Source organism: Sorghum bicolor, chromosome 2, assembly GCF_000003195.3.
Source record: "Sorghum bicolor cultivar BTx623 chromosome 2, Sorghum_bicolor_NCBIv3, whole genome shotgun sequence".
Classification (NCBI taxonomy): Eukaryota; Viridiplantae; Streptophyta; class Magnoliopsida; order Poales; family Poaceae; genus Sorghum; species Sorghum bicolor.
Window position 1 is genome coordinate 21,823,945 of NC_012871.2, and position 16,068 is coordinate 21,840,012.

Genomic DNA, 16,068 nt, shown 5'->3' on the forward strand with positions numbered 1-16,068 from the left:
GGCAGGGGATGCTTGGGTGAGTGCTAGGAATAACCCTCCAGCTGGATAGGAATTCGATTCGAATCGCCGTCTCTCCCGGTTAGTGAGAACTTGACAGAGCAGCGGCAAACGTAGCATCCACTAATGAACTTGGTTCCTGGAAATGATGATAGTAGGAAGAACATATGATGAACTTGATATGGTTATTATTGCTTGTAATAATCAAGTGATGTGTTGTAGTACAGGTGCTAATCTAGTGGTAGGCTGATGATAAATAAATATGATGCTCTCAAACTAACTTAGTCGTAAGTTAAGCTTTTGGCAAAAGGTGAGTCAACCAGCTCCACTTGATATTTAGCCTTGCATGATCCTTGGTGTCTTTTATGTTTTACTAGACGGGTAAGTCTAGCTGAGTACATTCTCGTACTCAGGGTTTATGCCCACCTGTTGCAGATGATATCTTTTATGACGGATTCTGCAAGACCTGTCTCCATCCCGCTGGGGATGAGGACTAACCGTTGGGCACGGTTCTCTAACCATCTCGACTCTGATGCTTTTGGAAGGATGGCATAGACTCTGGCAGTAACCCGAACTATGAACTGAACTTTGGAATGAGTGTGTAACTCTTTTGCTTCCGCTATTTCGAACAAGGGTTGTAATAACTTAATACTCCGATGTGGTGCCGCTTCGACGGCAATGTATGACTATGTAACATTCGTTGTGTTTATGTTGAACTATTACGATCTTGGTTTGTTGCGAGTTGGTTTGAAGTCCTTCGTGATTTCAATTGACTACCGAGATTATATGGGCTCAAGTTTGGAAACTTGATTGCTTGTCGATCGTTTCTGCACTTGAACTCTTATAATTTGGTCGGTTCTGTGACAGGCGCCGCCGGAAGCACCGACTACGCCATCCAACAAATCCCAGGACGACTAAGAAAACGGAGAGTCCCGTTCGGAGGACTTAAAAACACCGAACACCTTGCCAACAGGTAACCGTGGTAGTTATCCTTTCCCTTTCAAATATTTGAAATAGTTTATTCAGTTAATTAGGTTCATACTATCCTAAAAAGAAAATGAAAATGTTAAAAATAGTAAGCCCCATGTGAGTATACGAGTGGCGTAAAACCCATAAGTACATTCACTGTGGTGGCATAAAAATAAAATAAATATTTGTTTTCTGCTTTATAAAATAAAAATATAAAAATAGAGAGTAACATTTATTAAGGAGGCTCAACATGATAAAGGCTAGATATTTACGCTAACACCTAATCAGTTCCACAAAGCTTTGTTGTCTATTTGAGCTCCACAGAATTTAAGAATCAAGAAGACTAGCAGACGGAGGACATTCTTATCGCTGTTAGGATACTGCCGACTTTCAAATACACCTCTGTCACCTACTAGCTACATCAGGAGAAATTACGTCAAAATTCAGCTTGGGGGAGAGCACCCCCATTTATCTCGCTAAGTATTTCTATCTATCTTTATACTTATACTATATTAAAATATAAATATACATAACTACGAAAAAACCAAATAAAGATTTTATGCTTTTATATATATATATATATATATATATATATATATATATATATATATATATATATATATATATCTTTTGCTTAGTATGTTTAATAAATAAATAAAGTGGCTATGCTAAACTGAATCTTAATAATAAAACTCTAGCATGGATATGATAAATAGTTACTCTGCCTAATTTTAATATTTGAGTTCTCTCTCAAGTTTAGACATAACTGTTATAATTTAAAGCTTGCTCTAAACTTAAACTTGTGGGAAGAAAACTTGATCTGAAGTCTAAGTTGTTAGCGGATATGATATGGGAAGGTTGAGCTGCTGTTTATCTGTTCCTAGAGATGCTAGAATTCTGGAGAATTTTATCTTTTAAATTTTTAAAATATCACATGACGAGTTCCTGTATGATAAGAGTTTAAATTCCTACCACAGCCATATATACATGCTTGCTAGACTTTGAGCCACACATTTACTTTTTACTACTTATGAGCATTGAGTGTGGTCAAGCTGTGTAGACCCTTAGGAGCTTGTCATGTGGTTAAATCAAGATTCACTTGCACGTTCATTCACACATGCTGCTTCTACTCCAGAAGTACGCATCCATATATATCTACTCATTTCCATCTCCAGAATCACCCAAAAATATTCTACTCCTAATCTGGGAGAGAATAGCCAAAAATATTTCTGTATTTCCCTGTGAAATAAATGCTCAAGTTATCTTGGTTACTACCACTTGCTATATTATTTCAGGAGATGAGTGCTCTAAAAAAAGACAAATACGAGGAAATAAAAAGGGGCAAGTGCCCGGAACCTCGAAAGAAAAGAAAAAGTAAGACGAGAGGTAAAAATGGACAAGTGTCCAACAGTAGAATTAGGGGTACAAAATACCCACCTGAGAGGAAAAAAAAAGAAAATATAGAGCATCTCATTCTCCCCTAAAGTTTCAAAAGAGCAAGAAAGGTATACATCCCCTCAAAAGAGCAAAAGTAGAATTAGACTTTCACCATTGTTATCACCATCATCACCATACACCATTCATTCGCCACACATGCACATCTTGATTTGACTTATTGACTTGTTTCTTTGGATCCATGGTTTGACTATACAATAAATGTCTTGTAAGTATGTATACTTTATCTCCCACCTATGAGCTCCAGATATCAAAAGCTTTATTAGAGTAGGGTGAGAGAGAAGGCAATGTTACTATGCTTTATACCATAAATACTACATATTTTGAGAGAAGGCATATACCATCACTGCCTTGGTAAGGATCCAGAAATACCACAAAAGAAAGATCTGAGAGAGTCATACAAAGGAATCTCTGAGTTTTATTTGAAAATATGCAAAAACTCCAGAGCTATAGCTGATCAAGAATAAGAGACATGGCACTTGACTAGACTGTTCTATCTTTTAACTACTCAAGACAGAAGTGACGGTTACAAGTCCTATGGCGAAAGGTAAAGTAAGTAAGTTTTAAGTCTTGACAGTTTACTCTAACTCAGAGATGGGATCTTATTTAAAAGCATGTGTACCGCCAACTTTTAAAGGCATTACAACAACTTCTGATCTATCGCTAAGATTATCCTTGCTCAGGGACAAGCAAGAGGTAAGCTTGGGGGAGTTTGTTGATGGTCCCTAAGTATCAAATTTAATTATCAAATAAACAAAGAAAAGGATCCAAATGAAATCAACATCCAGACTTAGGGTTTTATCTGACAGAATTCCACGAGTTTTGGTGTTTGTCTATTTCTGCAGGGGGTTATCAGGAAATACGGAAGAAAGGCCCACATGCGGGGATTACATAGAGATATTAACGAGCCGCGCAATTATCTTACATCTAGAAGACTCCAGAAGCCACGGGAACGAAGCGGAGGCAGAACGGAGCCTGGCCCAGGGCGCCCGCCCTAGGGACCAGGGCGCCCGCCCCTTTTAGAGTCCAATCAGAACTCTCTTTTGGGATTACGCTCCACCGACCTAAAGGATCAAGGATAACCATTCAATCAATGACGGTTTGATCCGATGGCCCATATTCACTTGGAAGGACTATAAAACCAGACCCCCTGGCCCCTGGAGGAGGAGAGCTCTCAACCCTAATTCATTATTCATCAGGGAGAAGAAGCCTCTGATCAAGCCCTAGAGCCACCACATCAATGAGATCTCTAGTTTAGCATAGCTACATAGGATTAGAACTAGAAGGACTCAATCTTCGATTGGTTTCCGGATCTATCAAGAGGATTCTTGGTAATTCTCTATTGTTCTTCAATTGTTCATTTTTGTTCTTCAATATTATGAATATGACTTTGTTCTACTTCAATATATTTCTTATGACTTTGCTCTACTTGTTTATATTCACAATTATATTGTTCTTAGTTTATCATAGTTATATACTTGGCTTAGTTAGATTGGAATTATATACATGTTTAGGATCGTATAGCGTTTATCCATCGGATCCATGGTAAATGATAGATATTGTGTAGGCGTGGTGCTTATAGCGTATTTATCTGCGATTGTACCCTATATGCCAGATCGTGGGGTAGTTCGTGATAGTGACAGCTTCATTGATTCTTATATAGTCCCCCTCTCGTGTATAGGGCTGGCAGAGCAATATTATTACAGGGGAGTGATTGCTATGTTTCTCATTTACCTTGATAATATCACTATGCATGGGCGTAATCTTGTCTCACAATGATTGCTAAGTATAATTGCACTAACTATGATATGCTAGACTGTATAGTTAAGAATAACTTAGGAAATATTCTTGTAGTTCGTCCTAATTCCATGCTAATGACTTGCTAGAATATCTAATTGAGGTGCTTATCATATTTATATGTGGCTAAGTTATGCTGTTCAGATTAATTATCTTTATCACTATTCATTACTTTATATATCCTTTATGTGACACTTATCTCTGTATGAATGAGTTAGATAAATGTTCTCAATTATACATTCAATGATAGATACTCAATCTTATATTCCTTTCTATAATCAACACTGATGATTACTAATCCCTTCCCAGTGGTAAAAATATAAATAACGATACCTGGAATACTTCCCGGTTAAAATGCTACATCGGTATTAATCTGTGCGCTTGCAGATCCCATTTGATTATTTATTTAGATGAGCAATTGCATATTTCAATACCGCGTCTCTCATATCATGCTGGGGATGACAACTTGGCTGAAGTGGTATGAGGGATAGGTTTGGTATTTTTGGCACTGTTATCAGAATTAGAAAACTAAGTATACTTTTGGTAATGATGTTAAGAATACCCAACAGGGGTAGTTGGACCAGAAGAATCACTCGAACCAGAAATTGCCTTCCGAAATCTAGTCTTATCAAAATCACGAATAACAAAATTTAAATCAAGAGAGCAATCATGATCACAACCCAGAGCGGTGTTAAGCGCACTCCAAGTCAAATCAATATCCAAATTGAACATTTAAAAAGTTACCCCATTCTGAGAAGTTTTCAAAGTGCATAAGAACTCTTGGGTAAGCAATTCAATGCTCACCTCAGGAATCATCCAAACCTAGCCAATTGTGTTAAAAATAGTTTCAAACTCAGAGGTCATACCTGTGCGATCTAAGAGATCGGGATCGATGATGATGGTGGAGGCATAGGCGATGTTGCAAAGAGTGTGATACTTTTGCAGCTCCTCGGGACTCAGTATGAGGCCACTTTCGGGCTCCATCACTCTTGTAGGGGGTGCATAAGGTACCAAGGAGTGGTGAACCTTTGCATCTGCTTGCCTTGAGTGGCTCCCCTCGTCGGAGCGTTGAGAGCTACGAGAGGAACCATGACCTCGGGCCCAATTGATCTTCTTCATGACCCTCTTCTTCATCTTGGCTGCAGGGGTGACTCTAGCCAAACTCCTACTACCACTACTATGCAACTAAAACTAAATATTTTTTGTGTTTTTGTTTATGAGATGCAAGAACTAAAGTAAGCTTGAGAAGAGACTTGCAACAGAGAAGGAAAGAAGGGGACTTGTGAGCTCGAGATGATTCTGGTTGTTTGAGTTGAGGAATGAGCTCAAATTGCCCTGATATTTATAGGGGGAGAAGGACACTAGGTGGGGCCCATCTATAGGGATTGGCCGATCCCTCCCCTATGGGGTTTAAATTTGAATTTTGCTTTAGGTAGGGAATCTTGCTTTACTAAGACAAGCTTTGTCGGAAATATTTGGAAAGCCTCCAAAGAGGGGATCGGCCAAGCCCCTTCTTTGGGCCTTTTAGCTTTAGCTTTTGTGTCATTAGTTGTCTAATAAAGTGGATGCTAGATGTGTAACAAGAAATGTTGTTGCTTTTTAGAGATTCCCTAGCCTAGTGTTTGGTGAAAGGTAAAAAGATGTTTGGCTAAAGAGGAGACATGACTAAAGCTATGAAAGTTTTGCATGTGTGTCTCCTCTTTGTAGAAAGTGGAAAGATAGTGGTCCAAAAGCAAAAGATGGAATCTATGCTTAAAGTGAAAGTGGACCACTGCTTTTCAGATTATGTGTGCATTGGGATGCTCTATATGTTTGTGTGTGGCAAAAGGGAGACAACAAGGTGCAGAGGGGGACAAGTTGGGGATTGGCCGATCCCCACTTGAGCTCCTCAGGAGCAACCAAGTGTTGTTTCGAAATCAGAGCATGGAGAAGAGTAGAGCCAAATAGGAAAGGATGGATGTGGGCCCAGTAAGGGCTCGACCGAGCCCCCTATGGGAGGTCCCCTAGCTCAGATCTTTATTGCAAACTATCCTCAAGATTTTATTCTGAATGACTAAATTATTTTGCGAAAATAAAGATGCAAGATAAAAACTTTAAATATACAAGATTGAAATTAAACATGCAATGCAGAATTTAAAATGCAGAATTTAAATATGCAGATAAATACTGACATACCTTGTCAGTGAGGACTCTGTATTTTAGGTCCGCAGAGCAAGGACCTCACCGTCATGTTCATTCTATGGAGACATATGTCAATCCTAGAGATGGGGACTGTGACTGCACCTCCTTTGCCCTCCATTCTTGTTTGACTTCTATTGGTGTCTTAGCGGGTTCTTCTTCTTTGGCTTCGGCCTTTTTGGCTGATGCGCTCTTCCGGTGGTTCTTCCATCGGTGGTGGTTGTGGTGAGGTTTAGGCTGGAGAGCCTTTTCCTCATCCTGCATGTTAACTTTAAAACCATTGAAGGGAACTCTTACCCTCCATTCGCTATCGAACTGCATGTGGATTTGGGCAGCCCCCATGTAAATGGTGGTGTCCACCATGCTCAGGAACGGACGTCCCAAGATGATGGGGACGTTGGTGTTGGACCCCATGTCCAACATGATGAAGTCAACCACGACGTAGGTGTTCTTGATCTTGATCAAGATGTCCCTTGCCAGTCCCTCTGGGAACCGGATGGTCTGATCTACCATCTGTAGACGTACAAATGTGGGGTCCAAAGGTCCTCCTAACAGGTTATCATAAGTTACCTTGGATATGATGTTGACTCCTGATCCAAGGTCACAGAAGGCATTGTTGAAGATCTGTGGTCCGATCTGGTAGGTGATTGTGGGCAGGCTTGGGTCGTCCCTCTTCAACGGGAGGTGTGTTTATTGTAAACTTTGTATATAAAGTTTGTAATAAAGTCCGAATTTTGAGAACCATGGTTTTGAGCGCTGTAAATAAATTTGCGTAAGTGATGTATCACTGAATCATGTTGAGTGCCCTTGAGTAGCTTGTCAAGGAAAGTTATTGTCGCACTTGTCGAGTATTTTGCATATGTAAGAGTATATAGCAAAGAAGACAAACTTTATTATTATTCATTAAAAGAGAGGTACATGTAAGATATACTGAAACTTAGGGATAGAAACGTCATAATTTGTCTATGTGCCATGAGTTGGGCAGGCTTGCTCCATCTGGGTACGCCAGTCTATAAGATGTAGGGCGTGTAACTTCGGCGACCACAAAAGGTCCCTCCTAGGGTGTAGATAACTTGTGCATTCCTTCCTGGCTTGTTTTCCATTTGAGTACCAGATCACCGACCACGAAGGAGCGGTCTTTGACGTTCTTGTTGTGGTATCGTGTTATGGACTCGAGATACTTTGCTGTTCGAAGGCAAGAAGCCAAATCTCTCTCTTCTGTGCAGTTGATTTCGAGCTCTATGGCGAGTTCTGTTGAAGACTGGTCGAAATGCTCAACTCTTGGGGATCCAAAGGCTACGTCAGAGGGGAGCACTGCCTCAGCCCCATAAACCATAAAATGGGGGGATGCACCTGTGTTCCGACTAGGTTGTGTTCGGAGACCCCAGACCACTACTGGTAATTCTTTCATCCACCATCCCGGCGCCCTGTCATTTTCCGTGTACAACCACTTTTTTAGAGCATCGATAATCATTCCGTTGGCTCGCTCAACTTGACCGTTGGCCCGAGGATGGGCCACCGACACGTATTTTATGACTATGCCTCTTTCATCACAGAAGTCCCAGAATGTAGTGCCGGTGAACTGAGTGCCCAGGTTGGTGATTATGCTATTGGGAATCCCGAATCTGTGTATAATTTGATTGAGGAATTCTACAGCCTTCTCGGAAGTTGCTTTGACCAGTGGCATGTACTCGATCCACTTGGAGAACTTGTCAATTAGCACAAAAACGAATTTGAAATTGCCGGGAGCTGGTTTGAATGGCCCAATCCTGTCGAGGCCCCAACAGGCGAACGACCAAGACGACGGAATGGTCTAGATCTCATGAGCAGGTACGTGGATCGTTTTAGCGAAGAACTGGCACCCTTCACAATGTCGGACCAGCTTCTCAGCGTCGGCAACTGCGGTTGGCCAATAAAAACATGCTCGGAAAGCCTTTCCGACCAACGTTCTAGAAGCAACGTGTATGTCGTCTAGCAGCTTGACGCCATCGTCTTGAGTTATGCATTTCAACAAGACTTCTGAGCTTGCGCTCTTGCGCATGAGTTTACCGTCGACCAGTATATAGTTCTTGGCTCGTCGGATAAGACGTTCGTTCTCCGTTTTGTCTTGAAATCCCGAACCGTCCGAGAGGTACTTAGCGAAAGGAGCGCGCCAGTCGTTGCCATCGGTTGTCGGAGTGGTGTTTCCTACGAGCAGTGTCTTGTTGGGTGGCTTGTCGACCAGGTCTGTTCCGACGCTTGGTGTGTGAATGTCCTGAACAAAAACACCTTGCGGAATCTGGGCCCGGGATGATCCTAACTTTGACAGTGCATCTGCTGCTTGGTTCTTATCTCAGACCACGTGGATATACTCTATGCCATAAAAAATTGATTCCCACCTCTAGATTTCTTTGCAGTACAAGTCCATCTTCTCGTGAGTCGTGTCCCACTCCGTATTTAACTGGTTGATGACCAGGGCAGAGTCGCCGTAGACATAAAGGCGTTTGACTCCTAGTTCGACGGCCAATCGGATGCCATGCAGGCATGCTTCATAATCGGCGACGTTATTGGATGCTGGAAAGAGGATCCTAAGGACGTAGCGAAGTTTGTCCTTGCTTGGTGAAATAAAGAGTATTCCGGCGCCGGCTCCATTGATATTTAGGGACCCGTCGAAGAACATTGACCAGTGATCGAAGACATCTGGAGAAGGTGGTGCGTTGAGATCCGTCCATTCTACGATGAAGTTGTTGGTGCAAAAGCTGATCTGCAAACACAAAGGGCTAATACCCGATTCAAACGTTAAGGCGTGCCAGCCGATTTGACCTTACTATCGGCAAAGGTGGTAACTCGAATACTTTGGTCCCGACAACAGCGATGCGCCCGGATGTCACGGCCAAGAGGTATTCACGCGGAACTTGAGAATACGTCGAGCTTAAGTCGACGAATTCCTAAGAACTCGTAATGAAAAAGGAAAAAAGTATGACGAAGTCGTCGAAAAAGTAGATGCTTGGAATATGAGTAAAAACGTGTGTTTGATTGATTGATAGATGTCATTACAAGGCCCTAGGGTCTACATTTATACCCTGCTCAAAGAGCTACAACCAGACACGACTAGAATTTGAATTCCAAATTTAAACAGAATCCGTGTACAAAACGATCTAATTAACTGAGGAAAACGAAAAACTATCCTTTCGTGACAAACCAGAACACCCCCACCAGCCGATCGGCAACTTCCAGACTCTCCCTTCGTACCATCGGCAGACTCCTTCGCTATAGCCATCGGCACAAACACATCATCACCTATGGACTTGGTCACGTTCAACCATCCTTCCATCGGCAACCATCTTCTTCGGCAATTCACCCTGTAGATAAAGCACCACCGTCTTATCTTGCCGATCTACACTTTACCGATCATGGACACGTGCCCAAAAAACGGTGTCAACACATGCCCCCCAATTTCGGAGTATGAAATCATTAATGCTCCGAAATTTTCTGCAGTAATGATGCCTTTTTCCGCAATTAATGCTCTCAATCTGGTAACCGACAACCTTAATCTGAGCAATTCTGATTTGATTCTTCCGCAGATTCCTTGAAATCCTCAGCTTTCCAAACGGACATTTCCATTTTAGTCGCGTATCGGCAATACTACCGTTACAGGGACTTGCCGATGGACTGACCAGGACGCCCAAACCTTATCTTTCCAAACGGCTACCTCCACTTTATTCGCCCATCGGAAATATGACCGTTACAAGGCGCCGCCGATGGACCGACCAGGAGATCCCGCACAGTAAAATATCTCTGGATAATGACCGCTTCCTGTCCAATCACCTGCACAATCCCTTGATTACCGTGCGAACAGTTACTAAATCTACCTGAGTACCCTCGGATTTCATGGATACGGCGAAGAGATAAGTCAACTTTGCCCTTGCCCGTTTTGTCCTATAAATAGTTCCTTCTCGGGTACTCCTTATCCATCACATCATTCCACAACCCCAACTTTACTTTCCCGGCGGCGGCGCTATTCAAGGTCTCCGAGATCTCCGACGAAGTCCCTTCTTCACCAACTCCGAAGCCCTCGATCATCCTCCCCGTGGCAAGATGGCCGTCAACTTCATCGTTCCTGAGGTCAGTTCTTCACTCCATCTCCTGTACTTTTTCTCGCACCCCTGTTCATCCGCAATCCATCTTACTGAATATTTTCTTTTTCTTTCTTTGTTTCTCTTTTTTTACCTTCAAAACCATTAGGATTTGTCCAACAAAATTGTCATCCCCACCGATCAACCACACCTCCAATGCCTTGGCCCGTTAGGGAACCCAGATCCAACCGATCTCATTAACACAGAAACCAACAGGATTCCTTTTAGGGCCGAGAACTTTTCTTTGGATCTGTGGAAGGATACTTTCCGTTCTTGGCCTAGCCCTACTGTAGGATGGACGGATTGGTTTTTAAGGGTCAGCAACTCAAATGAAGTCCAGTGGGGTGAGAGAATGCTAGACCAATGCATTAGGTTGTCCATTGCCGATATGCATAGGAATGAATCACTGCTGATAGCTGCATCATATTTCTGGTCAGACACGCTCAATGCCTTTGTCTTTGGCCACGGCCCTGCTTCCCCTACACTTGCCGATGTGGCTATGCTTACGGGCCTAGATGTATCTTCTGCCGATAGCACCCATTTCTTCGATACCAAACCCAAGGCCAAGGTATAAACTCGTGCTATCGGCGGTTGGTCAGGGTACATCCAAAAATACAGCCGAACAGGCCCTGTCAACATAAAAGAGCAGACCTGCTTCCTGAACATGTGGTTAGATAAGTTCGTGTTTTGCGGCCGATCGGCAGGACCAACCTCCGTCTACTTAGCAGCAGCAGAAAATCTGGCTAATGGTGGTCGATTTCCCCTCGGCCGATACCTGCTTGGTGCAGCCTACCACCTCCTTCACCAAGTGACTAGGAAACTCTTACTTGGTCAGTCTATCGGCAACTTAGGAGGTCCCTGGTGGTTCATCAACATGTGGCTCAATCTCCATCTGCACAAGCGCCTCGAGTTTGACCTTTTCGCGCAGCGTTTTCCAAGGGATATAGCCGAGAACCACGAACTGGATGAAGAAGAATCGGCCACACGCCCTCTCCTGAATTTCGGTGAAGCTATCATAGTCCTCCCTGGCTCAGGGGGTAATGCAGACCAGGTCAGCCGATTCTTCCAGACTTTGTATGAAGGCTTGACCAGAGAGGAGCGAGCATGGTTAGCTTATGACGATCCAGATAGTATGTTTCCTCTGGTCTTCAACCCGTTCAATGATGCCCTTGACACGGATCATGAAGTGAAGATGGCACTGATCACCCCCAGAGCTATACCAGTGAATTTCTTTGGTAGTGGGAAAAACTCCATCCAGACCTACGAGTTTTATAACACATCGGCATTAGCTCGTCAATTAGCTTTCGGCCAGCTGCCGATTGCACTCTGTTATGCCGATGTGATAAAACCCAGAGAAGCCATCACTAGCCTTCTTGAATGGATTCGAGTAGCCCAACTGCCATCAAGTGCCGATACAGATGTAGACCTGTCAGAGTGGGTTCCAGCCGCTTTCATCACTCAGGCATACAAGCAATGGTGGGCAGAATGGAAGGAACATCTGTTCTGCAGATCGGCTCTCACATATCGCGGCATGATCGACCCCGAGTACGAAGTTCCCGATGGCACTGTAAGTATTTTCGAACTGATGTTTCAATTTTTTCATTTTTATTTCCATCGGTAACTTACTCTTTGTGTGACCTGCAGGTTGACAACATCCCTCCATCGGTCAGCAGGAGTGGCAAGCCGATTGATCTGTTTACATCAGGTCCAATTTCTTCAACCGGCCACAACGCTCCTACCCAGGCAGCCATTGTGCATCGAGGCATACGCCTTAAGAAAGTTACTGTTGACGAAAGCTGGTCGGCAGTCTACCTTGGGGTATACCCACGGTAGTAGTTTATCGATAGACGGTGCGCAAACTACGAACCCGATGGTGACGCAAGACACGGACAAGCTTTTTATCCAGGTTCGGCCGCCGAGTTGGCGTAATACCTACGTCCTGCGTCTGGTTGTATTGATTTGTGTTGAGAGAATAATGTGTATGATCTGTCCTCTAGGGGACCCCTACCCCTCCTTATATATCCTGAAGGGACAGAGTTACAAGCAAAGTATCCTATTTGGTACAATATCTTGTAGCCTTGCGGTGCACATCGACCAGTCGTGCGCCGCACGTCTTTATCCTGTGAGCCGAGCCACCTCTGATGGTGCGGCCCATATAGGCCCATGAGGGTATAGGGGTTTATACCCCCACAGCTAGTCCCCGAGCACCATGTATTGTGATGTAACACACCGTCTTAAGCTTCTTCGATCAGTGAGGCTTGACGTCTTCAATAAGCAGGAAAGTCGTCCAAACAGTTGCAACAGTATTTTGACCAACTCAAAAGACAGTTGATCAACATTGACATCGAAGAAGCAGGTTGTTCGAAGAATGCATGGTGCTCTTAATAAAAAAGATTTCTTTCCTGGTGAAGTATGCCCACTTTACTTTTCTGAAAAGTATAGTCTTTCAAAAAGCAAGCATATTCACCGCAAGGTGAAGTGTGCCCACTTAGTCCCCGAGCCTGGTAGTAGGTGACGTAGGCACGTGGTGCCAGGGTCAAAAGAAAAGTCCTCAAAAAAATTCTGAAACTGAGATGTATCGCCAGATGCATCGTACCGATGTAGTCCCCGAGCTTGCTGGAAGGCGAAGTATGAGCCTTGTAGCAAGGTCTAAAAAATTGAATTTACCAGTCCATCTGCAATTGAATAGACTAATCGACCAGTCCCCGAGCATATAACGCTCGGTGGTCGGTACAGTCCCCGAATTCTCAAATTGGTGAGCTGGTCGACCAGTCCCCGAGCGTATAGTGCTCGGTGGTCGGTACAGTCCCAAAAGTCTCAAATTGGTGAGCTGGTCGAACAGTCCCCGAGCGTATAGTGCTCGGTGGTCGGCACAGTCTTCGAGCACAGCATAGAGAGTAGTCGACAAGTCCCCGATCGTGGTTGGGAATGTAAACATGCTCGGTGGTCGGCACAGTCTTCGAGCACAGCATAGAGAGTAGTCGACAAGTCCCCGAGCGTGGTTGGGAACGTAAACGTGCTCGGTGGTCGGAGCAGTCCCCGGGCACAGCGTAGGGAATAGTCGACGAGTCTTCGAGCGTAGCTTGTCGACTGGGCCAAACTCCTGAAAAATAAATATAAAGAATTGGTAGTACATGATGTATGAATAACCTTTAGATAAAAAATCAGTACTAAGTTTTAGATTTTTTGTTATAAAATTAGCATGAGTAGCTAATTCGTCCTAGAGCTTGTACCAGCTCTGGTCTAGCCAACAATCAGCATGAGGTGCGGAACCTAGACATGCGTGGGATTGCCAGCCTCGTCAGAGAGCTACTGCCAACCACCCGGAACGCAGAGGGCGGATCTCATGCACGTGTAGGGAGGAGTCGGAGACAGTACCGGCTCTGGAAAACTCGTGTAGGAGAAAAAACTAGTCGGCTAACCAAAAAGTTGTTTTTGAAGGATAATAAAAAATATTATGCCAAAAATAAATAAAATATTAGAAGTGTACTTATCTTTGGACGAAAGTCTGGTCGGTGGTGACAGAATTGTCTGGCCCTCGAGCTTTTTGACTTTCTGTCATGACGGTGGTCGCTGTTGTCATAGCGTCGTTCTTCGCGGCGATTATTGTGACCGGTGGTCAGAGCAAGTAGGCCAAACAATTTGGTCGATGGCCCGAGCAGGTCGATGTCGTCGATCTGCCTCTCTTTGTAGTAGGGAAGCAGGTGACGCATCATCGGCGTGGTCGGAGACGTTGTTGGAGTAGTCGGAGTCGTAGCCAGCGTGGTTGAAGCCGCCGCCGACGTTGATGAAGAAGTGGTTGGCGCAGATCGGATCTACACCTCCTCTGTGGTCGTGGCGGTGAAGCTGTTGAAGCTGACGGTGAACGTGAAGTCGCCCGCCATGGCCACGAAGTCGGGGATGATGACCATCTTGTTCGTCGGGAGAGCTGTACGCACACCCCCTACCTGGCGCGCCACTGTCGACGAAAGCTGGTCGGCAGTCTACCTTGGGGTATACCCACGGTAGTAGTTTATCGGTAGACGGTGCGCAAACTACGAACCCGATGGTGACGCAAGACACGGACAAGCTTTTTATCCAGGTTCGGCCGCCGAGTTGGCGTAATACCTACGTCCTGCGTCTGGTTGTATTGATTTGTGTTGAGAGAATAATGTGTATGATCTGTCCTCTAGGGGACCCCTGCCCCTCCTTATATATCCTGATGGGATAGAGTTACAAGCAAAGTATCCTATTTGGTACAATATCTTGTAGCCTTGCGGTGCACATCGACCAGTCGTGCGCCGCACGTCTTTATCCTGTGGGCCGAGCCACCTCTGATGGTGCGGCCCATATAGGCCCATGAGGGTATAGGGGTTTATACCCCCACAATTACCACTAGGAGAACTCAGACATCACCATCAGTAGCTGCTTCCACCCTAGCACAGGCTTTTAAGGTAACTGTTAAACCTCTTCATTCATACCGATCTTACTTTTACATCGGCCACATTGATACTCACAAATTCTCCTTTCTGTAACAGCAAACCAGCGCATCGGCAAGAACAAAAAGCACAAGTGTCGATGCCCCCCAGTCCAGCCAGCAGAAGAGAAAAGGTGCCAAGAGTACCAGGGCACACACGAAGCGCCAGAAAGTGGCAACTCCTCCTCCTCTTCCGGTATCTCCCATTCCGGTGGAATCCTCTCCTTCTCCCCCAGAAACAGAGACTCAGCAAGTACCATCTCCCCCTCAACCGCAAGAAGTACCACAGGCGGAAGAGTCCCAGCAAGAAGAACCTCAATTAGAAGCACCCCCGCTAGAAGACACATCAGCCGATGTAGGCGAGCAAACTACCGATCCGGCAGGTTCAATCATATCATCGGTAGTTTCTTCAATCCTGACAAGCATCGTCCCTCCTCAAGGTAACACATTTTCATAACTCTACTGCCGATGAACTTATTCTTTTTCAGCCTGATAACCCCTTCTATTAATTTTCAGTTGACGTAGTTCCATCGGCAACTCTGGCCGATCAATCCATGGCTCCATCGGCATCTTCCAGTCAAAGGCGAGAGATTGCTTTGAAACAAGTAAGACATCTAATCTCCATCAGTATTACTTGCCGATGCTCTGACCATAGAATGACTTATTTTGTTTTCTTTTTTAAGAACAGGATTCTCCCGACAGCCTATTCTCCTTTGCCATTGACATCTCCGAAGATGAAGGTGAGGAAGCAAGTTCCTCCCGGGCAGTTGGGATCGCATCGGCAGAGATCAGGGCTAAACTGGAAGAACTGTCGGCTCTCCTCCATCAAGACACAGCTCAACTGATCGATGACTCTGACTCGGCCAAGGTTCTGTTCAAGACCCTCAGAGGCCAGATTCCTGCCGATGCTGAAGAAATCCTCTTCCAAGCCGCACATCTGGAGAGTCGTCAGCTGCAGTACCAGAGGGCCGCCCGGCGCCTTGCCGATAGAGCTGCTCAGACCCGGCTTTCTGAGGAGATGATGAAAGAGAAGCTCCTAACCGATGAAAAGCACAAGAACATCGGCACCTTGAAGTCTTCAGGAGACGCACTGAAGCAGAA